This window comes from Gopherus evgoodei, chromosome 2 (assembly GCF_007399415.2).
Source record: "Gopherus evgoodei ecotype Sinaloan lineage chromosome 2, rGopEvg1_v1.p, whole genome shotgun sequence".
In the NCBI taxonomy this organism is placed as follows: Eukaryota; Metazoa; Chordata; order Testudines; family Testudinidae; genus Gopherus; species Gopherus evgoodei.
In genome coordinates, this window is record NC_044323.1 from 208,647,763 (window position 1) to 208,675,187 (window position 27,425).

At 41.7% G+C, this 27,425-nt stretch overlaps 1 protein-coding gene across 2 annotated transcripts in view; it reads left to right on the forward strand.

Moving 5' to 3' along the window:
• The first annotated feature begins 4,562 nt into the window (after positions 1–4,562).
• The window catches only part of EPB41L3 (erythrocyte membrane protein band 4.1 like 3), a 201,369-nt gene continuing 178,506 nt past the window's right edge, over positions 4,563–27,425 (forward strand). The window contains exon 1 of one of the 2 annotated variants that reach the window (XM_030552806.1): positions 4,563–4,769. The gene's annotated coding sequence lies outside the window, so the exon portion shown is untranslated. The remainder of the gene's footprint in view (positions 4,770–27,425) is intronic. The other variant, XM_030552797.1, reaches the window with a different exon arrangement.

A 27,425-nucleotide genomic window follows, 5' to 3' on the forward strand; every position in this document is an offset into this window, starting at 1 on the left:
CCCTAAAGCCAGCTTCTCCTAGTAGTACTTACATAACAACTGCTTTCCCTGATAGCCCTCTTCCTGCTTCTAGTTTCCCCTGTACAACAGTTCTCTTGATTCTTTCAGATCTTCCCAGTTAAAGGCCCCTGGCTACTTCCTTCAGCACAAGCCTATACTGCTCCTGCTACTCTGATGTATCTGCATGTCCTCCCCTCTGAAGCGAGTGTAAATCTGCACAGCTGTGTTTAAACTAATGGGACTAGGCTGATTTATGCCAGTAGAAGACCTGGATCTAGTTCTCTAATCTGTTGTAGGCTCCCCTGTCTCTCTCAATACAGCTGCTGTGTGTCATAGTACCTGAAGGCTCCCTATGCTTATTCTGTTTCTGTCTACTATGAAGCAGCTGAGGAAAAGAAAAATCCTCTTGTTCAGCCAAATGGGACACCTCTTGTTCAGCCAATTGTCTGGTAGTCAGAAAGGAAATGCAAACTGACTTTAAAATCATGCACTTTAATCTCATCTAGATATTTATACCTGGCTCATCACCACGGTGTCTGAGAACCTAGGCCTGACCTCAGTCTGGGAATTTAAACTGGTTTATTCTCTTAGGTCCCAGTCCTGCTGCTGAGACCTTCTGCAGAGGCCCATTGATTTTACTGGGACCCTACATACACACAAGGGTCCATGTTTGTGCATCCCAGTGTAGAACTGTAACATTAATTTCCATGTAAATTCTGCCAAGCAACAGAAAGAATGAAGGCAGTACTATTACCCAGCTATTTACTAAATTATTTCTCTCTGGCTCTTCTTAATCCATTATGTCAGGCTCCAAACTGGGACATTTCACAAAGTTAATTATACATAGCTGCCTAGGAGAAAAAATGCAGACAACCAGAAGCCTTTCTTGACACATAACTTACATTTGAGATCAAGATAACCTGGCTGAGCCAGCCTAAGAACATCTTTCTTAGCTTATCATGAAACAACAGTCTTGCCCTATAGAGCAATGGTTCCTAGTCTTTGCCACTGGTACTTGGCTAGCTACCCTCTCCTTATTCAATGATCTCCAGCATATGCATCCTCCGCACCTTAGAGTTACATACAGTTTTAAGCAACAGCCTCTGTTGTAGGGGAATTGAAAGCCAAAGCTGCAGCAGGAGCTTTTGTAGGCATACCTGAGACAGACATAATGCTTCCAGGAGCTAGAGTGCAGCTGCTGCTACAAACTCTGAAAGACTGCAGTGGGTGCTCCCCTCTACTGGCTGGTGCTCCATGAGGGAAGGTGGAAGGCATTTCCTCTACCCCTTTAAAAGACTAGTACCACCATGGATACAGGCACTGCACCATCCTTGTGCTTCCTGAATGCAGTGATTCTGATTTTGCCCAGACCGGAGGAAGTGATTCGTGACTATTCCCCTACCTCATGCACCTCTGTAGAGTGAGGAACAATTTGGATCTTACTGACTTACTCTTATAAAAGGGAGCTACATTATTAGTGATCCAGAACATTAGAATGACTCTGTGTTCTGGGTGGTTGCTGTAGAATATAGTAAGGTTTTTTTGTTTGGTTGGGTTTTTTTAACAAATATTTGTGGACCATAAGCTGCCCTCAGACTCAAGGGCTGCATGGCTACAGTTGTGTCCTCTTTTCTCTCCCTGACCTCTTCCATTCTATCCCCCTCCTCTTAACCTCAGTGTGCTTTTGTGCAACTAGGACTACCCATAATTTGGACAAAGAAGGGCTTTAGCAGGACTGCTGAGGGAAGGGGAGGAGATGGGGATAAAGCTGGATTTTCAAGCCATACATTTTCCCACTAAATCCAAGGCCCAGTTACATAGCACCAGTCCTCCCTATTAACAGTTGAAAGGTGACTTCCCTGGGTCAATTACTGGATCCCTGTTTACTGCACGAATCATTATTTTCTCTCTACAACATTACTAATTGTATTAAACTATTTTATGTTATGCTGCAGAGGCCAAGATCAGATCATTTCTATTATTACTGCTGAGATTGGTCCCTAACATGTTTAGCTGAGGAAGATGGCACTAGATGATGCAATAGCTCTAGTATTGTTTTCCCTTTCTGTTTTCTACTCCTTGTAGACAGAAAAATGATGCTTGGAAATCTGTCACTGAATTTCCATGCATATCGTTTACAATTTTTGGAAAGGTGTGGGAGGGAAAGGTTATATAGCCTCCAGTCCTCTAATATGATTTTTCTAGAAGGTCCTGTCTAGCTGACCAAATTAAAACAGGCCTGGCCATTCTGTACTTCAGAACATTATGAGAAAAGGGATGAGAGGAGTGAGGGGAAATGTCCCCATCATTTTCCTAATATGATACAATTAGTCCAAATATCCTCAGAGCTGTATGTAAAGTTCTGAGCAGCCTGGAACTAGATGCTGATTTCACATAGGGAGGGCTGGCATTAGGCTTCTTAAGCAGACTGTGCAATTGCTTAGGGCCCCAAGCAGCTCCAGAGGACCCCCTATTAATTTAGTATGTGTTGTGTGCAGGGGAAGATCCTCCAAAATATTCCTGCTTAGGGTCCCCAATGGGCTAGCATAGGCCCTGCACCTGAGTGTAAATGCAGAACAGCGCCTCAAGGTTACACCAGTGTACACGAGATCAGGACCCTCTGTCCAAACCCTCTCCCATCCCATCCATGTTTGCAAATTCATTCCTCTTTGGCTGCCTGAGCAGAACCGTGAGTCATGCAGGCAGGGCCATCCTTAGGATTTATGGGGCCCTACGCAGTATTATTAAACTGGTGCCCCTATGCCGGATGGCAGCCCAAGCTCACAGCCTGTTGGGGGAGGGGGAGGAGGGACTTGACAGCAAAGGATAATGAGATGCCCAGCCTGCCTCATGGTGGTGGAGAGTCACAGTTCCCCGCAGAGACTTCCATGCCCTCTCCCTCATGCAGAATGGACATGAAGAAAGTACCTAATTAAAAGCACTAAAATTTGGGAATAAAAAATGTCAGTCACAGGTTTTTGATATGCCTTGAAGTTTGTCAGAGATTTATTTGCAAAAACTTCATAGTAAGGGTGAGTCAGCTGTCCTGCTGGATACAACATTACATATAATGGAATACATGATGCAGCTCTTCTCTGTTTTACATTTTCTTCATCAGTGTTTCTAAGTTGAATTTATATTTTAAATGTACTCATCTTAAGCCAGCATTCCAGATTACTACATATTTAACTCACTGAAACAAAGATATTCTTTTAAATTAATCAGAGAGGTTTAGTGTGTTCATAACAATGTTCATTGCTTTTAGAAAAAGGGAACAGTAATTTACTTTGTGTGATCTCCATAACAAGAGACATGGTTATGAAATTTCACCAACTTAAAAAAAATATGTTTCCAAAAATTTTAGGTATAACAAGGATTTTGTCTTACTAAGGTACTGATTTTGCTGGAGGGTTCTTTTAAAACTAGTTTGTCGGATAGTCAGAAGTAAAGAAAGGGAACTCCTTGTCCAGCTATCTGGAAGGGAAGGACTGTTGTCCCTTTAAGGGCTCTCTTCAGTGAGGAGTGGGGGGATAGGTGGTGAAGGGATGGACGGAAAGGACAGGAAGACTTGGAAGCACTTTTTTTTTTAACTATAGTAATTAAAATGTGTATTTTAGATAAGGGAGGTCTTTTGAAGGATTCATTTAAAAAACTATGTCTGAAGATCCACACATTTAAGGCTAAAGATGATTGTGCATCTAAAACTCTATGCAAGCATTTTTTAGAAATGTGATTTTATAATCTTCACCAGCTCACTAATGAAACATTTTTAAAGCAAATTTTAAACTAAGGTCCTGTAGACTTACATTTTCCGTGTAAATATTACATTAATGCACAACTGTTTTTGTCAGTAAAGTCAGAAACTGACAGTATAAAAATTTATTTGGGCATAAGCTTTCATGGACATCTGATGAAATGGGTTCTAGTCCACAAAAGCTTATGCCCAAATAATTTGTTAGTCTTTGAGGTGACACAAGGACTCATCCTTGTTTTTGCTGATACAGACTAACAGGATTACCACTCTGAAATCTGTCAGTATATATACCTTGGGGTTGGCAAATGCCCGTTAAATGGCTTTATTACCCCTTGAATGTCTCTTTAACAGTTTCAATGTTCTGCTAATAGGTCTGGCAGGCTGGAGGTTTTTTCACTTTTAACTACTAGATTCCCTCCCAAGGAAGACTCACCAGGCTAGAGCAGCCATCTGTGGGACCCTGCAGGAAGGGTCAGAACAGAGATAGAAAAACAAGAGCGTGGACACTAAGACCCAGTGGTGCCCCAAATTTTCAGGTGCCCTACAGCAGCTGCCTATGTTGCCTATGCCTAAGGACGGCCCTGCATGCAGGCAGCAATTCCTCGAAGCCCGCGCTCACCCACGTCCCGACACCTCTGCTGCAGAGAGTGGCTGTGGCAGCACAGGGTGTGCGCGGACTCCGCACAGCGGGGAGGGAGGGCTGGGAGCGGAGGGCGCACCAATGGGGAGGCGCGGTGGGCGAGCGGGGCGGGGCCGGCGTGACGGGTTCGAGCGGGCCTGAGTCTCCGCCAGGCGAGCGCTGCAGGTGGGAAGTTGGTGCCGCCGCAGCTCGGCTGTCTCCGGTTGCTGCCGCGTTGCGTGCAGAGCGCGTCAAAGCATCCCGGGTCGGCGAGAGAGCGCGCGAGCCTCCTCCTGGGTGCTGAGCCGCGGCTGGGGCTCCCCTGGGCCCCTTGTCCTGGAGAAAGGGGCGCATCGTCCGGAGCGGCAGGAGGAGCTGTTCCCTCGGAGGGCTCAGGTGAGCTGCCTCAGTTTCTTCCCCCCTTCGCCTGCTCCTTGCCCTGCTGAGCCCCGGTTATTTCAGCACGCCCCGCCAGCGCCGGATAACGATGCGCAGAAGGACCCGCTCTGCTGTCCTTGGCTTGAGGTCAGTGGGAAAGGCTGGTGGACGTCGGCTGCTTCTGCTTCCCTGCCGGCTGCCTGCCTGCCTGCCTTCCCCGGTCTGTTCGGCTGCTGGGATGCCAGGCACGGACTTCATCCCTGCCCATGGAAATACCTGCCCGTGCGTTGCCCTGTGCCTGCCGAGCCATAGGTTAAAACAGCTGCTCGGAGCGGGTGTAACATCTCACGCACACTAGACTGCAGGGGCAACGGGCTGACACGCAGCAGAGCGGCTCTGCGAAGTGCGTCTTCTCTCGGGCACGGGGCTGCAGGAGCAGCGCGATCCTGTAAGCTGGGCTCTAAGCGGTTAACCTACGGCTCTCAGCAACCGCCTGATTTCATTGCTCTGATTTTTCCTTCTGTGCGAACCCAGGCTTTTCTCTCGCTCCCCCGCTAATATGTAGTTTCCAGTTCCTTTGGGGCTTGTCTCTTCACTATGAATAGGAGTTGAGCTGCGAGCGCGCTTGCTTTCTGCTTCTCTCCAATGCTGTCAGTTGCTGCGGGGAGCGACGGGCGCGATCCGCCTTCCCCTCTTTGACTCCCTTCTCCGCTTCCAAAGCGCAAAGGTGAGAGGGGCCCGACTCTGCTCCCACTGAAGCCCACCCTGGGGAAGCTCCCAGAGGCTTCCGCGGGAGCGGGTTCCAGCCAAGCGCAAGTTTGCTCCAGTGGATTCAGTGTTAGTTTGTTTGGTCATGGACTTCACTGCTCCCAAGATCCTGCTCTGGAAGCTTGTGCGCTCTTGTTTTGAAGGCTCTGATGCTTTGCAGAAGATTAGGCTGTTCTGCATGCTGCCAGTCATGGCTGTGCGGTGGGGAAACCTTATCATTCAGCAACTGTCTACTGCTGTAAGGGTCTTGTTTGCAATCCCTTGGCTCTGGGGAATGCCACTCCCCCGTTTATATAATGTGTCCTAATTGACGGAAGGCGTTTATGGTTATAACGTAGGGGATTGTAGGAGGCTATTTACATCTCCAGCTATTATTAGCATTGGGTGGCTGGAAGAGGGGGTGTGCTAAAGGCTTCTTTAGTAAAATCGCTTTGGGAGCGGACTATTTCCGAGAGCGTTTGTGCTCTTTCCTCCTTGGGAAGACAGCGATCTTGTAGGGTTCCTGTAACCTACACTGGGCACGTTGCCTAAGCTAATGGACTTGCTGATTGTCCGAGCGCGTTGCTGAGATGACACTTGTATCGAGCAATTGGTGGCTGGGCAGTTTCATTTCATTGTGGTTAAAAGGAGGCGCGGGTCGTTCAGATGCATTTAAAGGTGAATCTGCTGAAAGTTGTCGTTTCCAGACACAGGGCGAGCCTTAAATAGCCGCAGGCGTGGGGTTGTAGCGCACTGATGACTAACAGAGATCAGAGTACAAAGTTACACACTGAATCAGCAGATTCAAGGTGGGTTTTCTCAGTGACAGGAGCTTGCTGGAAGTTTTAGCAGCATTATACAAACAACTCATTGCCTGGGTGCATGAGGTTGATATTATCATATGCATTCTTCTTGACTGATAAAGAGAGCCGGCACTGTACTGGTGGCTCAGACCCAGGACTACAAGGTGCTGAGGAACAATATTTTAAATAATTGTCTACAAAGTTATTTATTTACTGCATATTTAAGCTAATTTGGAGAATTGCAGCTTTTGAGAAGACTACAAATGTTGCGTTTCCTAATGAGCTGCAAGCTTTGTGGGTTAAACTGGCAGGGTAGATGCAGTCTTCAGGATTAGATGAAAGCTATATACTTACTGATTTTTTTTTGCCTATTTCTCTGCTTTTTTCTTGCAAAATATATTTATACTCAATGTTAAATTCTAATTACCCGGTATAAATATTGGAAACGGCATAACATGAAAATAAGATACATACATAGTAATATGAATGGATAAATACAATGAACAACATGATTCTAAAAATCTTCACTTCCACTGCGTCAGGAACGCGTTCTTAGGGACAGTGCTGACTTTTAGAAGCATTTTGAAATACATACGAGTTGTGAAAGATATTGTAGGACTCAATACAATAGTCTGAGCATTTAGAACTCTGAATTTTGTGTATACTTCAGCATTGGGAAGCCATTTTTCTAACTTTTCCTGACAAACTATAGGACTCGAGTGTTATTCAAAATGCTTTTCCACCATTATTTGATTTGTAAGGGCTATTTTAATATCTGATATTGGCACTCGTGTGTCTGGCAGCAAGCTTTGCTTCTGGGAGCGTAATGGAAAAATAAGAATCCCTGGATGCCACTATGTATCTCTGTAGAGTTGGGGCTACTCTCCTAATGGAAGTGGTAATGGTCGATATCCTCTTTTTTTTTAAAAAAAAGGAAAGCTTGAGCCTTTTTTTTTTTTTAAGTTGATTATGGGTCAGCTTCCATTTCTATTGCATGAAAAATTTAACTCTTGCTCATCCTTTTGAGCAGATACGTGCATCTTTCATAGTAATACAAATACCATATACTTCCAATGTATGATTAACTTCTCTTCATGTATAGTCCCTCTCTATTATTATATGGATACTTTAGCTCAGGCATTGGTGCTCTTGATCTGAAAATGATGCCTGCTCTAGCATTGAGATTTTTTAACATGCAAAACTTTTTGGGTTTTGTAAAAAATTTTTTTTCAAAAGTACTTCTGTAGAACAAACATCTTTATCTTTGGATTTCATCAGAATGCAAATATCAAGTGTTTTAAGAACATTTTTCTATGAACTGTTCCCCTTTTTCCTCCAACTTCCCATCTAGCATTCCGATATCAGATCACACAAGCTGAGCACTGCACTATTCTATAAATACTGTGCATTCCATTTTTTTTTCAGGAACAAAGTATGACCACTTCCAGCAAGTGCACTTAATATAAGCTTGTTTGCCAAATGGTCTTGTTTTTCCTTGGTTGTAATTGTGAGAGCAACATCGGAAAACACATTAATTGATTTCCACAATACTCCCCCATCCTTTCTGCAACGACATATCCTCCAGCATGAAATTTATTACAGACTCTAAGAGGGAAAATTTTGTAGCAGCCCCTTGTTCAAACATGGGTTGCACACTGCTGCCTAGAACAAGCTTATGAAGGCACTTTATCTAACATAACCTTATCTGCCATTCCAGAACTTCATAACAAACTTACAGGATCATGGAATGACCTTAAAAAGGAATCTTCCAATCTGACGTATGATGTTCTTGTACTTGGAATGGAAATGCTGCACCCAGAACTGACATTTTTAGATTGATGCTTCTAAACTGATTCTCCCAAAGAGAGTATAGAGATGGGTGGTGCATTTAGGTGGGGGGGGGATTTTTTGTTTTTGTTTACTAGTGGCAGTACCTGTTGGAAGAATGGGTATATTGAGAATGCACAAATTATCATGACCTCTAAATTAGAGATGAAATCAGATTGCATTTTAAATCTAAGGAAAATCACCACTGCTTCTGTCATTTGAGACAGCCTTCATCTTACTAATAGTCTAGGAAAAGTTTGCTTCTGACCATTTATGCACACGTTCAGAAGCCCCAGCTTATTAAGACTGACTAAAAGCTAGTTTGGTGTGCTAAAACCTGATGATAGCTCTGTTTTTAAATGTATTATTATCTTACATTTTATACAGTATATTTCTTCCATTCAAAAAATACTTCAGAGTACTTTATCAATTGTATGCAGGAATCACTTCATCTACTGAAATGCTGTCATCTCTGGAAAGGAATGCAGCAGTAGTTTCAGAGCGCACCGCAACACTACGCAGCAGCTTAGGACAAGAACTGAGGAGAAATATTCAAACTGTAGGGGAAATGTATGCAGGCAGAATATAATGACCTAAGCTAACATTTGGCCTAGGCACTAAGGCTAATAACTGTTCTTGCAGAGTTTAATGACAACTGGGGCATTAGTTTAAATTCTGTCAGAAAGATGAGCCCTTTGATTGCACAGTGCCACCTAACGTAGTGCTGGAGTATGGTTTGAGTGCTGACTCAGTGATAAAATCATACTGGATCTTAAACACACCACCACCTGGGGTATTTTTGGGAGGGTCTGCCAAATACCATCCAGTGAATTGAGGTGGATAGCTTAATGTCAAGCTCTGAAGACTTCTCTTGGAGCACTGAGGTGTAATTTGAGAAGGGTAAACTAAGCATTATATTATGTACAGCTTGCTGTGTCACATTTTGAATATCCAGAACGCTCCATAAAAAATTAAAAAGCATAATAAGAGAACCAACAAAGTTAAAGAAGCAGAGGCAAACTCAAGGCCATTGTGGAGAAAGTAAATGGATTTGTTGCATTGGTCTTCACGGCTGAGGATGTGAGGGAAATTCCCAAACCTGAGCCATTCTTTTTAGGTGACAAATCTGAGGAACTGTCACAGAGTGAGGTGTCCTTAGAGGAGATTTTGGAACAAATTGATAAACTAAACAGTAATAAGTCACTAGGACCAGATGGTGTTCACCCGAGAGTTCTGAAGGAACTCAAATGTGAAATTGCACAACTACTAACTGTCGTTTGTAAACTATCATTTAAATCAGCTTCTGAACCAAGTGACTGGAGGATAGCTAATGTGACACTAATTTTTAAAAAGGGCTGCAGAGGTGATCTTCGCAATTACAGACTGGTAATCCTGACTTCAGTACCGGGCAAACTGGTTGAAACTATAGTAAAGAACAAAATTGTCAGACACATAGGTGAACATAATTTGTTGGGGAAGAGTCAACATGTTTTTTGTAAAGGGAAATCATGCCTCACCAATCTACTAGAATTCTTTGAAGGGGTCAACAAGCATGTGGACAAAGGGGATCCAGTGGATATAGTGTACTTAGATTTTTCAGAAAGCTTTTGACAAGGTCCCTCACCAAAGGCTCTTAAGTAAAGTAAGCTGTCATGATATAAGAGGGTAGTTCCTCTCATGGATTGGTAACTGGAAGCTGGGAAACAAAGGGTAGGAATAAATGGTCAATTTTCAGACTGGAGAGAGGTAAATAGTGGTGTCCCCAGGGGTATGTACTGGGACCAGTCCTATTCACATATTCATAAATGATCTGGAAAAAGTGGTAAACAGTGAGGTGGCAAAATTTGCAGATGATACAAAACTGCTCAAGATAGTTAAGTCCCAAGCAGACTGCAAAGAGCTACAAAAGGATCTCTCAAAACTGAGTAACTGGGCAACCAAATGGTAGTTGAAAATCAGTGTTGATAAATGCAAAGTAATGCATGTTGGAAAACATAATCTCAACTATACATTTAAAATGATGGTGTCTAAATTAGCTGTTACCACTCAAGAAAGAGATCTTAGCGTCATTGTGGATCATTCTATTAAAACATCTACTCGATGTGCAGTAGCAGTCAAAGCAAACAGAATGTTTGAATCATTAAGGAAGTAGGGATGTAAAAGGTTAACCGATAAGCATCAGACTTATCGATTTCAGTTAACGATTAAACTCCATTGCTGCCAGAGCCGAGGATTCCGCTTTCCCCTTGGGCATGGTGGCCAGCAGCTGGGACCCTGCATAAAATGGGAAGGGATGCTGCAGCACCCCCCTACCTCTAGTTCCCCAGTTAAACGTTTAAACATGTAACCGATAAAATTTTAATTGGTTACACGGTTACTTTTTTTAACTACTATTTACACTCCTATAAGAAAGGGATAGATAATAAGACAGAAAATATCATATTGCCTTTATTTAAATCTCTTGAATACTGTGTGCAGATTTGGGCACCCCATCTCAGAAACATGTATTGGAATTGGAAAAGGTACACAAAAGGGCAACAAAAATTATCAAGGGTATGGAATGGCTTCCAGATGAGAAGAGATGGATAAGACTGGGACTTTTCAGCTTGGAAAAGAGATGACTAAGGCAGGGGAGTATGATTGTGGTCTATAAAATCATGACTGGTGTGGAGAAAGTAAATAAGGAAGTGTTATTTACTCCTTCTCATAACATGAAATTAATAGGCATCAGGTTTTAAGTAAACAAAAGGAAGTATTTTTTCACACAATGCACAGTCAACCTGTGGAACTTCTTGCCGGAGGATGTTCTGAAGGCAAAGACTATAACAAGGTTCAAAAAAGAACTAGATAAGTTCATGGACAATTGGTCTATGAATGGCTATTTGCCAGGACGGGCAGTGATGGTGTCCCTAGCCTCTGTTTGCCAGAAGCTGGGAATGGGCGACAGGGGATAGATCACTTGATGATTACCTGTTCTGTTCATTCCCTTTGGGGCACCTGGCATTGGCCGCTGTTGGAAGACAGGATACTGGGCTAGATGGACCTTTGGTCTCACCCAGTATGGCTGCTGTTATGTTCCTGGTTTCTTTTCAAGGCATTGGCATCCTATTGTGACATTGCTTAGCACTTTATTTAAAATTTACATTTGCTTAACATTCACCACATACAGAAAATGTTAATATTATTTGGCAAGGAAAGTTTATTTGCATAAAGCATTTCCATTTATTTTAACATTCTGAAGTTATCTTTACTAATTTAGCTATGACAGTAAATTATTAACATGTTCTACAGTGAAGCTTACCATTCTTTGGCAGCTCAGACAATAAAAGTAAATCTAAAATCATCAACAATAATGAAGATTTCCATTATCTTCCTTTTTTCTCAAAATATAGGAATATGTAATGGCAGATCCTGCAACTGGACCCTACTGTTGTATGTAAAGTAAATAAGTTTCAGGATCAGGGCCTTGTAGTTACGTTGTATTTTTCAATATAATATTACTGAAAGATGTGCAGTGGAGTTTGATTGTTTTCTTCATTGGCAGCTGACCGAATTGAGTCTGATAGTTAATACTCTGTGTGCGTGTACTGTATTAACTATGTGTTAGACTGGCATTCTTGCATTCAGTGGTGTATGATTCATTTGAAGTCTTTATTACTCCTACCCATGGGTTAGGATGGATCCAAGATGAATCATACATGCATGTATGTCTTGCAGCTAAAAACATTTAAGTGTGAAATAAATGGCTGAAATTTTGAATACTTATTCCTTTATTTTAGGATTTGTGGCGTGATGTATGAGTTACAATTCTTACCACCAAATAGGCTGGGTGGAAATGCAGCAGGTAATACACTTACACTATATCACGAAGACGGCAAATTGGAATCAGACCCCAGCATAGAAACGAAATAGATATTTCCGACTAAAAAGATTCTTATGTGGGTTGTGAGTAGAGGGTCCACACTGAAAATAGGAAATAAAAATCCACTATCCTCTGAAATCTTCACAGCTAATTTAATGCCTGGAAAAACTGTGATTTCAGCGTCTGATGAAGAAGCAATTGACCCTAAAATTGCTGCCTGGAGCTGAACCAACACTTTCAGCTTCATAACCGTTGTCTTGCATAAATGGAGAGGGTGAGGGTGGGGAGAGAGTCCATAAGGAGAGCAGTGAGAATTAAAAAAAAAAACAACTTAATTGCTCTGTAGACATAGTCTAATGTATCTCCTTCTTACCACATGCTAGCTGCTTGATTTAGGGTAAGTGCAGCAGAAAATGTAATAGTGACCTAGGTGATGGCCTGTGTTTTCATTCCCACTTTCTATCGCTTCTGCAATATTTACAACACTCAGCATCTAAAAATCATGAGATGGCTCAGATTTGAAATTTAAAAAAATACGTATATTTTTCACATGCCTTCTGATTTTTTTTTAAATGTATTTATTTTAGTGGGAAGCTGCCTATACAAAATTTGTGTCTGATCATCTCAGGTTCAAAACTGAACCTTATATACTAGGGGTAGGCAACCTATGGCGTGTGTGCCAAAGGTGGCACAGAAGCTGATTTTCAGTGGCACTCACACTGCCTGGGTCCTGGCCACCAGTCTGGAGGGCTCTGCATTTTAATTTAATTTTAGATGAAGCTTCTTAAACATTTTAAAAACCTTATTTACTTTACATACAACAGTAGTTTAGTTATATATTATAGACTTATAGAAAGAGACATTCTAAAAATGTTAAAATGTATTACTGGCACGCAAAACCTTAAATTAGAGTGAATAAGTGAAGATTCGGCACACTGCTTTTGAAAGGTTGCCGACCCCTGTTATATACTCAGAAATGCAGGCTTCTCTGCTCACTGTGTGGGGACTCCATGTAGCCTCTCCTATACCCTAGGATGTGGGAAGTTGCCATTCTATCCCTTTCCATCTCTACCTAAATAAGATAGGTGTCTACCCCTCTGATATTCTCCCTCCATGCTTCCCCACAGTCACTTGCCCCCTCTATTTCCCTCCATTTCTCCTCACATTCTCCTTCTCTGCCCTATCACATCTCCCTGCATCCCTCCCACCACCTATGCGCTTTCCCTGCACCACTCTGTCAGCTGCTACTTCCCCATGTTTTCTTGACTCTTCAGTTTCTTGATCAGTTTACTAACACATCCATTTATCTGCACCTCTGCATTCTTCTGTCACCCATCTGGCCTTTCCAGAGTGATTAAATGGCCACCATTTTTGCAGGGGGGAATCTTGCTTTCACTTGCAAAGGCTGAGAGGATATGATAACAATTCTTGCTGAGCACAGCCTGTTGCTTCAGTCCTATGGACAGTAGTGGTAGACAGTAGCCATTCTGGATAGGGGCAGAATGTCACAAAATTGAAGGTAGAAATCAGAAGTTAATGATCAGAGGAGTAGCCGTGTTAGTCTGGATCTGTAAAAGCAGCAAAGAATCCTGTGGCACCTTATAAACTAACAGACGTTTTGGAGCATGAGCTTTCGTGGGTGAAAGCTCACGCTCCAAAACGTCTGTTAGTCTATAAGGTGCCACAGGATTCTTTGTTGCTTTTACAGAAGTTAATGAGAAATCTTTTGCAAAAAAAGTTCACAAGACCATCAGCAGAATTCTGAAAGTTGGCAATACTGCTTCCTCCTTCGCCCTGCTGCATTCTCTAAGAAAATGTGTTGGCTAGCAAGCTGGCAAATGTATCCTCAATTAAGTTTGTGTGTGGAGGGGGCAGGGGGCATGGGAGGAACACAGCTGAGAATATTTGCTAATTTTATTTTTATGGGTGGAAAGCAAGGAAGGTAAATGTGGGAGATTTCTCCCACTCATTGCTTTGGGGGAAAATAGTGAATTACTTGTCTTGTCACTTCTTCGGGAGCATAAACTGCAGGAACAAACCTATATTTTTAAGAAAATGAGGTATGAGCAATCAGGGTCTTTCATTTTTAGTCTGTTGCAGTGCAGCCAGTGGCACTGAAGTACATACTTCAGAAAAACAGTAATTCATGCCACAGTTGTCTACCTCTTAGTTCTACTTCCAATATAATAGTATGTACTGACACTTGTAGCCTTTTCATTATAAACATGAATGGGAATTCATAGTTTTGTACCTGCCACAAACTGTGGCCATAGTTTTGCATCTGCAGTTCATTCATGATTTTCCTAGTCATTCACTTGTGGGTCCAAACTGAGTTCAAAATTGCACCTGAAAAAATATAAGCCTGATGTTAAAAATGTAGTAGCCCACGAGCAAGTTGAACTCTTCATTTGGGTCACTTGCTCTGGGTTCATGACTGGTGTGCTGGGGTGTGTGTGGCTGCACCCGCTGACTTAAAGTAGTAATAACCAAATACATGGTTTCTGCTTGGAGCACACATAGTATAAAAATTGCTTCTGCACCACTGTTCATGACACAGGCACATTACAACTTTTGGTGATAGATTGCAGTTGTGTCCTTAAAACATGGATTAAGCAATGTTGTCTACACATTCCTCTCTTTAATACTTATTGGACTGGAAAGTAAAACATTTAACGTTGGCTCATGGTCGCATACAAACTAGAGTGTAGATGTAAAGAGCTTTTACATATTATGCCTATTATGCTGAAGCTGTTTGTGAAGCTATAGCTAAGGTTGTGTTCAAATGTAGACAGAATGACTTGCTCAAAGCGCCTGATGTTAGAGAAAATCTTGTTGCTGCAACAACCCAGAATTCTTCTGGCTCTAGTAAAATGGGTTGTGTCTGATCGTAACATAGTTATTGTGAAAGAAATCACTGATGAACAAGCTGAAACATACGTGTGTGTGACTGACTAACCATTGTCTATTGAATACAAATATAATGGCCTCATTTCATAATATAATCTAGGGTTCAAGAATCTGGTAGTAAATCTGGTTCTTGATGTTACAAATGCTGTGGCAGATTAGTAGTAATCTATTACAATTTATATATCATTTCAGTTCAAAGTGCTTTGCTTCATTTCAGCCACCAGCTAAATATATTTACTTCTGGGATGAAATGTGGCAGTTTTTATAACAGCGTTTTAGGAACAAAAATGACAAAAAGTTTCAAATTAAATGCATAGGGAATCCAGGTAGGTAAAATGTACTAAACAGTACTTTAGTCAAATTGGCATACAGCCAAGACACTAAACTGACACCTTTTCTTGCAAAGTGTCATGGGCAAGGCCAAAGTAGTGGATGAATGCAAGTGATATAGGCAGTACAAAGAGAGTTGTGGTAAAATATTTGCATGAAGTGGTTAAAAGAATGTATCAATATGCATCTTTTTGCTTCTTGTAACTTGTCTCTTTTCGCTCACCATTGTATACACCGGGGGGAGGGGGGGATGGAGGATGGGGATGTGGACTTTTTGGCCTGAGGGCCACATCTGGGTATGGAAATTGTATGGTGGGCTAGGAATACTCACGAAATTGGGGATTAGGGTGAGGGCTCCAGCTGGGGGTGAGAGCTCTGGAGTGGGGATGAGGGGTTGGAGGTGCGGGAGGGTGCTCTGGACTGGGACTGATGGGTTTGGGGGCTGGGAGGGGGATCATGGCAGGATCAGGGATTTGGGGTGCAGGGCGGCACTTACCTCAAACAGCTCTGAAAAGCAGTGGCATATCCCCCCTCTGGCATCTACGTGGCCAGGTGGCTCTGCGTGCTGCTCTGTCTGCAGGTGCCGCCCCTGCAGCTCCCATTGGCTGTTGTTCCCAACCAGTGGGAGCTGTGGGGGCAGTGTGCTGAGCGCCTTGGCTACCCCTATGCATAGGAGCCAGAGTGGGGACATGCCACTGCTTCTGAGAGCCGTGCGAAGCGAGGCAAGCCCCAGACTCCACTCCCCGGTGGGAGCTCGAGGGCTGGATGTGGCCCCTGGGCCATAGTTTGCCCCTCCCTGGTATACACCAACATTCTTTACTTCCATAGTAGTAGACATTGGAGGTACGGGAGGGGGGAGGTGATGAAAAGTGACTCAGCAACTGCCATCCATAGGAGTGTTGAGTATTAGTGATGTTTGCTGGTTACAGTCTCCTTAGAGCCAGTAGATTATTTTTTCCCTGTTGGCCCATTAAGGACATTATTTCAGCACCAAGTCAGAGGGAAAAAGTACTACCTTTTGCATTGCCAGTTCTGCTTTTTGCAGTGCTTTGAGTTCTCTGGACATATAAACACTGATCGTGCCAGATTCTGCTTACCTTGTGAGATCTGATTAGACCCCAGCCCAAGATAGAGAGAGTGCGGCCTATTATAGTGCTTTAAACTTGACACTTGAAAACACACTCCTGAGAGCAGCAAGTTTCAGTGCTGTAAAGTGCCAGTGTAGACAATGCAACAACGCTATGCCCCTCATGGAGGTGGGTTTTTTTTAGAGCGCTGGGAGGGAGTGCTCTCTCCCAGCGCTGTGCTGCGACCACACCAGCCACCTTAAATTGCTGCTGTGTATACTAGCCCTTGATTTGAAGAATTTGGGCAGGCCGGGAAGATTATTACAAATCTCTGACAACAGATTAGACAAACTTTATCTGCTTGGCTCGTTTTCAGTATTGGCAGTTTCTTGTGGTACAGGCAAACTGTGGTGATCAAATCATTAGTACAATAAAGCTAGTATTTCTTGTCCTCCTTCTTTCCATTAGAGTCCATATTGTTTTCTTTATCTGACATAGTAACTCTGCATTTAGTATCTCTAATTCTCGCTTAGATAATCTGATTGTTTCTGGAATTCATCTAGGAATACAGACTTTGCTCTGCTGTTATATACACACACAATATTCTGGTTAGTCAGAGATGCATCTAGAAATTTGTACAGTGTCTCAAAATAATTCCATCCCCCAAATTAAAAAACAAAATGCATGCTAGTTAACTATTTCAGGATATATTTTTAATTTATTTTTCTTAAATACTGCAGGTGCATTCTGTTAGGCAACTTGCTAGCTGGAGCTAAGAGTGAAATTATACTTCCCTGAATACAAGAGCTCTATCGATGACCTACAAAATCATTGATGGGGTGGGGTACGCTTTAATGGGAAAGGCTTTTCTGGATGATTTTTTTGGCCATACAAAGTACTTTTTCACCGCTCCAGTCAACGGAAAACCTGCATTATTTTGACTCTGGTTACCACATAACTGCTGAAATTACCAACATTCAGGATGGATGTGATAACTTCTTATAGATAAGGAGTGGGTGAAATCCAGTGGCTTTCAGTTGCGCAAAGCTTTTGCATATATTGCTAGCCCCTAGTAAGTCAGTTCACAAGAGATAGGATCCTGAAAACTACCATTTGGTGTGGTCCTAGGTCTGTTTAATTCTGTCCTAATAAATAGTATATCTCAGTATTCAAGGAGCTAGCTCAGAGGCAGATTTACAGTAAAACACAGGGTGCCCTGGCACGGGATCCCCAACAACAGGGGGCCCCAGGGCCAGGCAGCTGCGGGGGCAGAAGCCTTGCCCTGCTGGCTCTTGGGGCTCCTGCTGCAGGCTCTGCACCCACTTATAGCCAAGCTCCCCACTTCCCCATCTCCTCCCTGCCTCCTCCAGCGAGTGTGCTGCATTCCTGCCCCTCCTCCCCAGCGCTTCCCCCACCACCAAACTGCTGTTTGCTCTGGGAGAGAGGGGGAGAAGAGGCAGAGGTGGGGCCTTGGGGAAGGGAGTAGAATCAGGGCAGGGCTGAGCAAAGGCGGGGCCCCTATACTCCCTCTATCTGTACACATTACCCCCCCCCACAGTGAGCTACTCAAGGCAGGGGACTGGGAGCACCCCCTGCCCTAACTCCTGCACCTCTGACACATACCCAGCCTCACCACACCCCATGCCCTGACTCCTGCACCCCCCATCCCTACCCTCACCCTGAGCACCAAATGGGTTCTCCTGACCCCTCCCCCACCTGCACCACTTGCACCAAATAGGAGCTACCCCAGGTAAGCGCTCCACACCCCAATCTCCTGCTCCAACCCTGAGCCCCCTCCTGCAACCCCCAGTCTGCTTCTGCACCCTGACTCCGAGACCCAGCACCTCCAGCCCTGAGTCCTTCACCTGCCTCACACACACCCAGTCCTCCGCCCTCCCTGACTCCTGCACCCCCTCACACACACCCAGCCACCTGGCATCCCTTACTGCTGCACCCCCCTCACACACTCCCAGCCCTGACTCCTGCATCCCCCCACACCTCCAGTCCCCTGCCCACCCTGACTCCTGTGCCTCCCCCCACATCCCCACCTGCACCCCTTGCACAAAACGGGAACTGCCCCAGATAAGCTCTCTACACCCTAATCCCCTGCCCCAGCCCTGAGCCACCTCCCACACCCTAACTCCTGGCCATACCTGCACTCCAGCCCCCAGCCTGCTCCTGCATCCTAACTTCCTCCCGGGCCCTGCACCTCCAGCCCTGAATCCCCTCTCCCGCTGTAAGTCCTGGCCAGACCCGGCATCCCAACATTTTTTTTACATTTCTATTTATAAAGTGCTCTTATCCAAAGCGCTTTGTACTTTTAGCTACCTCTTGTAAACAAAATTAAGTCGGCTGCTGAGACCCTCAGTGATTTTCAAGTGGTCTGTGGAAAAATAAGACTACCAAAAACAATCAAGGTACCTCACTTTATTTTCATTTACTTCCTATTACTTATAGGAGGAGGATGAAGAAAAAAAAGAATGAAAAACAGGGGCGGGGAAGAGATAAGAGAGAATGTTCTTTTTCTTGGCTGGGTCCCGAGGAGGGGCCCCAAAAATGAAGCTAAGCACAGGGCCCCACTAACTCTAAATTCTCCACTGGGTTAGGTATGTGTATTATCTGTGAAAATAGCATTCCTTTTCTATGCACCGTGTAGATGCAGTCTTTGCTGCCTAGAATTATCAATGAAAATAATACAAATAAAAGATACATTATTCTTCTAAAGCCTCATTATGATGTCATCTTTGACCGACCACTACTAAATCTTAATTTTTTTCAGCGCTAAGCTATGCCATCATGTTTCTTTAGGACTGGATTATTTTATGGAGAGAATTTTTCTGTGTTCAATCCAGTTAGTCAATTGATAGAAACCATTCTGTAATGTAAACCAATTTAATATTTGTTTCTTACATAAAACAATGACATTGTTATTGAATTACTAAATTGCTTTTCTTTTTCTTTTTTGTTTTTGCCAATTGTTATGACTGACTGCAACACGAACCTGATACACTGGATGAAACTTTGGCACATGGAATGTGGATAATTTTGGGGTGAGTCTTAGAATCATCTTAGTCATTGATTTTTTTTTTCCTCTTCTCAGTGGAAGGAAAAGAGCATTAGTAAACTTGGATTGGATTTAATGAGAGCTCTAGTTTGTGGGCCACAAAGAACTGCATGAGTGTAGAAGCAAGATGCAACTTTTATTGAATCTGATGCTTATATGGGTTGGGTTTATTTTTTCCCTGTAAGCTCTGTTCTGATATTGTCAGAGATGTGGAAGATAACATTAAGAGGATTAATTCTAAATGATGATTTTTTTAAATGAGCTTTAGTATTTATCACTCTTGTGTAATTGTTGACATGAAAATATTTTCTAAACTATTCTATGGAGCTTGCAAACGATTGCACCTAAGGTTTCCTAGGTTGATACTATTGCTTCTGTAAACCATTCAAAGAAAAAATTAATTCATTGTGTGACTTTTCAGAAATATACGGGCAAATCAGTTCATTTTCTCATAATACCACTGTTGCTTGTGACATGAATCCCTGGGAGAGGTATATAACGTTGTTGACTTGTTTGCATTAAATACTGTACCACATTCTTGTGTATGTAAAGGATTTCCAACCCAGCTAGTTTCTGTGAAGTTGTTTAAAAGTAATGCAACATAACTACTCCATGTTCTTCGCACAAATTGAGGGTAGAATACCAATGCCAAGGTAACTGATTTCTCTCTGCAGATGAGGCTAGCATATCTAGCGTTCTGGACTTTCAGTTAAAGGTGGTTAGAGTGCTGCAGATAAAATCACTTGTTGCAACCATATCAGCCAAGAGACCCGTTCCAGAAACATGTTTGGAATTTTTAATATTCACTCAGAATTGTTATAGGAGTAAGGTTGCCTCTTTGAAAAACTTAACTCAAAATGTTTTTCGGTTTTAGAAAGCTTTAAACATAACTCTTGGAATTATCAGCATGACTCTTATTTTGATATACATTGTGACACAACAGCATGAATCATTCATTTAGGGCTAACAGATTGAGTTTTATAACTAGTGGGCACAATTCAGGAAAGCATCTCAGATCTGAACAGAGATGAGCATCATCAATGATTTAGATAAAGGCATAGATAATACACATAAAGTTTGTGGATGATACCAAGCTGAGAGGGGATGCAAGTGATTTTGGAGGATAGGATTTTAATTCAAAATGGTCTGGACAAATGAGAGAAATGGTCTGAAGTAAATAGGATGAAATTCAATAAGGCCAAATGCAAAGCACTCCACTTAGGAAGGAACGATCAGTTGCACACATACAAAATGGGAAATGACTGCCTAGGAAGGAGTACTGCAGAAAGACATCTGGAGGTTATAGTGGATCACAAGCTAAATATGAGTCAACAGTATAACACTGTTGCAAAAAAGGCAACATCATTCTGGTGTGTGTTAGCAAGAATCGTATAAGCAAGACATGAGAAATAATTCTTTGGCTCTACTCAGTGCTGATTAGGCCTCAGCTGGAGTATTGTGTCCAGTTCTGGACCTCACATTTCAGGAAAGATGTGGACAAATTGGAGAAAACACATAGAAGAGCAACAAAAATGATTAAAGGTCTAGGAAACATGACCTGTGAAGGAAGATTGAAAATTTGGTTTGTTTAGTCTGGAGAAGAGAAGACTGGGAGGCGGCGTAACAGTTTTCAAGTACATAAAAGGTTGTTACAAGGAGGAGGGAGGAGAAAAATTGTACTCCTTACCCTCTGAATATCAGACAAGAAGCAATGGGCTTAAATTGCAGCAATGATGATTTAGGTTGGACATTAGGAGAAACTTCATAACTGTCTGGGTAGTTTAGTTAAGCCCTGGAATAAATTGCATAGGGAAGTAGTGGAATCTCCATCACTGGAGATTTTTTAAGGGTAGGTTAGAAAAACACCTGTCAGGGATGGTCTAGATAATATTTAATCCTACCATCAGTGCAGGGGACTGGACTAGATGATCTCTTGTGGTCCCTTCCAGTCCCATGATTCTATAAGCATGTGCTTACTCTGAATTAGAGCCATAAAACATAACCAAAAATTCAAAATTTGGATCTTCTAGATTTCCCATTAAATGCAAGTAGTGTGGAAATGTGAGTAGATGCTTCTGTTCTGATGTTTTAATTCTCTGTTAAATGTGCACAGACTGTCATTAGCTGCTCTTTGATGTATTGTAGTTGGATTTAGTTATTTGTAAATTAACTCCCTTTCTCATTGATTTCTGATATGCACCAAAGATCTCTCTTCCATCCCCTCTTCAGATGCCTAGGTCTTAGAAGCAGAGGGAGATTATCTGGGCTACTTCTAATACAATAGAAGAGGGTTAGTTGTGGCTTCTATCAGAGCTCATCAGCTAGAGGGGATTGCTCAGAACCATTACAAAACCCCAACTTGTCACTCTCCCTTTTCACTGACTAAACCGGTTCCATCCATGGACTCCCCACCCCTGCTGGCCTGGGGGCAAGAGAGTGAAGGACAAGAACCCCATTTTGAGATGACAAACATGGCTTTTTAAAGAATTCCCTAATAAAAATTGACAAATTTATTTTTTGTTGTACCTTTCCAGGGTAATGCCTCTTAATCCTTTTTTATTGACCCTATGCTCACGCTGCAGAGCTTTTTGTCTTAAGGCAGTAATATGAGTTCAGGGTCCTGGAGTGTAATGTCTATTAGGGATGATCCAGACAGTATTTGGTCCTGCCATGAGGGCAGAGGACTTTACTCGATGACCTATCGAGATCCCTTCCAGTCCTAGAGTCTATGAGTCTGAGACCTTAATCGTTTTCCATATATTGTTTCATGCTGGGTGAACATACGTTGCACTGCTACTTCTTCTCATGGATACCTGTTATTCCTCAGAAATGTAGCTAAAAATGCAGTTAAGTGGCCTTCTGCATGACTGATGCAAGGTAATTTCATAACTGAGTAGCAGTGGGCTCTGTAAATGAGCTGCTTCAGATTCCCCTTCTTTGATGTGCTAAGAAGCCTTCATCAACTTCAGAGAGTAATGACTCCTGTGCCCAGGAATATGTTGCATATTTTCTCTGCTATGCATACTAATAAATTCTCAAGTCCTGAGAACTATTGAAATATGTTGTTCGCTACCAAACTTCAGCAGGTATTTCATTTTAATTTTAGGCTACCTTAGTTAATATTTTACAATGTAAAAGTATAACTGACCATTCATATGCTGCATATACAGATACAACCTTTAATACCTTGTTTTGTGGGGCAGAGGTGCTTCCTCATACTGTTATAACTAACGATGATTAAAATTAACAAATTTTGTTTCATTCAGTTTTCATTGTTGTAGTTTTGATTATATCTGGGGCTGAGAAAAAGCAATCTGATTATATTTGAATGTCACCAAAATATAATACATTTATAACAAAAATGTAACAATTAGAAGAGTCCCAGGCTTGGTAAACAAGCTAAGTGGCAGGGAGTGTTGTATGTCTGGTGACAGCATGGTTCGTTAGTGGTTCTGAATAAAGTTCACTATAAGCACTCTCTCACAACAGAAATGTGATATATCACAAAATCCATGCCAAACTATTGGCACACCTGGCAGCCTTTACTCATTCAGCTGCTGCCTTGAAATCTTGTATGCTCCTTGCTTTCTTGTGGTCAAAGAATTCTTGGCAGTCTGCTCTTGAAGAGAATCCTAGGTTATCTGATGTGAAAGCTGTAGTCAACCAGCTATAGTAACGAGGATACAAGAGGTTTGTTGTTGTTGTTGCCTAATTGAAATGCCTTTATAAGGCATTTTTAAATGGTGGGTTCTCGGCACTTTCTGAACACTGGGCGTCTTTAAGGTGTCTCAGGTTAGGCATGGAGAATTGCTAGTTACTTTTGAAAACTTTGAACCTAAGATCTTGTGAGATCCTATGAGAGAGAGAGATTGGGATATCAGCAAATGTAAGATGCAGATTATTGTTTTGAGAGGAAAAGGGTGTTGGTGACTTCATAGAAAATGTGTGAGTTGGTGGTTGTGTGGAATCAACCAGAGCACAGATTGTAAAAGGAGGAAAGGGAAGAGAATTGGGAATGGATTGGGAGGCTAAATGGATGTAAGAAATGAGATTTCAGGAAGAATTTGCATGTTGTAAGGTGCAAAGTTGGAATCTGGAGGGGAAGAGACTTCCTAGCAACTTGTGTAAACTCTGAATAAGCATCCAAACTTTAGGAAGGTGACCTATCAAAACAGAACGACTCCACCAAATGCTTTGAATTCAGCTACCACTGGAAAGAATAGGAAGCCTGAGGATACTGCATTTGTTAGAAACATGTTAAATAGTCCATGTTAAATAGTCCATGTCTCTCTCTTTTTTTGAACTGCTTGAATTAAACAGATTTTGTTAATCATTTTTTGTTTTGTGAAGGGATCTAGGATAATTTACAAGTAGCTTTTCCCTTGCTTCATATAACCCAACAAATAGGTGGAGGAGGTTAAAATATAGATTTAACAACTCCAGATGAGATTTCAGAGGCTTTGACCTACCACTTTGTTCTACGCCTCCTTTTTCTACCATTATCCCATCTGCTCCCACCCACATAGCAGCTGAATTCTCTATGCTTGTCCTGTTGTGACCTGATCATGACCAACTGCAACCAACAGTGGGGGTCATAAACACAGTATTTGCTGCACACTTGCATTTACAGGGCCGCCTTGGGTCGGGGGGGGGGAAGTGGGGCAATATGCCCCAGGTCCGCAGGGGCCCCCGTGAGAATATAGTATTCTATAGTATTGCAGTTTTTTTAATGGAAGGGGCCCCCGAAATTGCTTTGACCCTGGCCCCCTGAAACCTCTGGGCAGCCCTGTCCATTTCCAGAGGCTGAAAGCACAATGACCATAATATTCTCATCATCCCATATGAGAAGCCAAAACCCTGAGGTTTTTCCTCCACTTGAGTCTTGAATATGGCTGTGTACAGTGACTGTCCTCAGAGTTGTATTTAAGGAACAATTGTATCTTAATGTTCACTTTTCTGTTAACCTCATATACTATGCAGGCAGATCAAGCTGAAGAATTTGCCTTTTATTTTTAATTTCTTTTATATATATGCAGAGGCTTTGTATTTTTTTTTTTTTTAACCATAGCTGTTCATTTTCAGTTGTTGCCTGGATAATAGTGCTGATGAACAAGTATTTAGTCTGACAAACAAAGGCTTCGCTGTGAAGAAAATGAAGCAGAGAAAATTACTGTGGCAAAGGTTTCTAAATTATACTTCAACAGGAAGATGTTGATAAGGAAGTAGTTAAAAATTACTGTTTAGAGAAGGGGAAGAATGCTCTTATGATCTGTATTTTAACTATCAGCAAAATGAAGAAACAATTGATTCATAAGGTCAGTGAGGTAATTTTGGTGCTAATAAAGTAATTGCTCTATTGAATCCAGAGCCTGATCCAAAGCCCATTGAAATAGTCATTCCGCTGTTGTCAGTGGGGTTTGGATCAGGCCACACATGAGTTTAAGTGCAAGTAATTTTTATTTGCTTTGAAAATAAAAATTAAACTGTATATTTTAAGTACTTACAGAACATATTTGTTTTACTCCCACTTGGGCAAGCTGAATATTTTTTTAATTAACGTATGTATTAAAATACACATAGCATAATAGTGCTACTGTTGGGACAGAATAAAAAATAATTTAGAAGTTTTAGCATTGTAACCAACTATATCCTTATTGAAGGCAATGACCAAAATCCCGTTGTCTTTGAAGGGAGCAGGATTTAGGTCCATGAGCCCTCATGCTGCAAAGCAATCCAGATGCAGTTCAAGGTTCACCTACCCAAATGGCTTTGTAGGATCAGGACCGTTGTTTGTGAGGAGAAACTTTTTTTTCAAGATTTAAATAGAAGGCATAGTCTGCTAGCAGTAAATCCTTCACATATTACCCTTCAGCTTGTTTCAAACAATCAGCACTAAGTAGGTAATGTAATAGTTACAAGCCATATATTATTTATTGTCCCTTTTTCTCATCCAAGATGTGGGATAAAGAAAACATACTGTACAAATCTTTTAACTGAATAATGAATAAGCAGGATATTTCTTTGGTGGCTGAGCCCCTACCTATACACACTTCACTTCTACTTCTGGAAATTGTATTTAGGATCCAACAGTGAATTTGGATTAGTAGTAATGTCCTCTGGCAAGACCTGTCCTGCCAGGTCACTTATGAAAAGTACTAAGGCAAATGACCACCACGAAGTATAGCTTATGTGATTAATTTAGTGTGATCAGAACAAATCACTGATTATGAACAAAATGAAGTTTTTTGGAATGAAGCATGAAGGCACTTAGCTCTATCTTAACCTTGATTAGCCTATATTCATAGCTTTGTTGGAAATGAGTTAAGTGAAGCCAATGGCCTGTACTGTTCAAAGGTTAAAGTAATCCACAATAGTTCAGCTGTCAGCAAAATTGAACTTTGTATAGCCTAGGTTTTCATGTAAGGCCTTAAACTACTTTTATTGTCCCTTTAGCTGATAGATATTAGCTGACATGTCCTTTATCAGCCTGAGAAATGGGCAAGGGTTGCCTTCTTCTAGTTGTATCTGAACTTTGCCTTTTGAGACAGGTTAGACAACAGTCTAGCTGAAATACTGCAGAAGTTGCAGTCTTTTGTAATGCAGCCTCAGATAACTGTTTGGATTTATCCAGTAGCTGTGAGTGATTACCAGCGTAGATATTGTATCTCAGAAGGTTCCCCCCCCCCCTTTCTCTCACACTCTCCAGAATGGCTGTACAGAGGTGTTATGCTGTTGCATCCTATTTTTAACACCAAAGCTCATTTACCATAGCTAATCATAGGGTGTGTTGTGTTCAGTGAACTGGCATTTTATCAAAGGAATCCCAAAATATTTTAGTTTTCTGATTACAACTAGTGAAAGCTAAGCAAAATTCAGTTAGCTTTAAGCTATTTTATAGATAGGAAAATACAAATATAGTCCGAGTCAATACGTTTGTATGTCAAAGTGGAGATACCTGACTAATTAATTTTACTCCTCCATCCATCTCAATACATTGTTTGTCATATGGTACTTTAAGTCACTGTTTCTAGTTTGCCAAACTACTATAGCACTTTTCTTTTCAAACTAATATAAAATGTTTTTAGAAAATTTACATTCTTCTAAATAATCCATTTTTACTACTGCCCAGTGTTAAAATCAGTGATTTTTATTCAGAGATATAATTGTCTAGTATATATTTTGGCTGTAATGATGATTGCCACAGATGTTTGATTTTTTTTTTGTCATGTTTATTCATAACTAGCTATTGCAATAGGCTTATAAGAAGATATTGTAAGGATAGTTTTCATTCTCAGTTTTGGGAAGTGGGCTCCACCTAGTGTTTAAATTACAGGATTAAATTTCTCAAATTTGTTTTCCTGAATGCCCTTGTTACATAGTTAAAGGACACAGAAGAAAGTTGAGATGGGTATAGTTTTCAGTAATGGTTATCTAAACTAGGAAGTTTATAGGTACAGTTAGTATACTATTGATGATGACCTGTAATACTGAAAGGGTCATAATCTTTCACAGAGAAAATATAATATTCCTGTTCTATACAATTTCTGTTATATACAATGGCAGGCAAGCATTTTAAAAAGAAATTAAAACAGCATGGTAATATGTTCCTAGATATTTTGCAGTTGATTGCCATATATTTTTTCTGATGTGGCATATTAGAAAACGGCATGGTAGTTGATTAAAATCTGATGCTGAAAAACTATTTAGAGTTCTTTTAAAAAGGCAAATGTGAGACAGTTTATCTGGATTAATACAGAATCAACAAAATATTTTTACTATAAATGATACCTGTTGATTAACACACATGCGTTCTGCCTATATTTGTTAATTACACCATAATTTTTAGTAAGAGCAATTTATAGTTTAGTCTTGGAGTGGTTGCAGATGTGTATTCCACTCAGGTGCATGAGGGCCCAGCACACCAAAGCCGGAGAACTTTGCTAAGCAGTGCTCATAGGGTTGGCGCTTGAGCTCTGTGGCCCCTCTGCTGGCTTTTTAAAATTAGTGCTTCCCGCCCCCCCGTTGCTTCTCACCACCTGTGGCTAGAGTTGAAGCATTCAGTGCGAG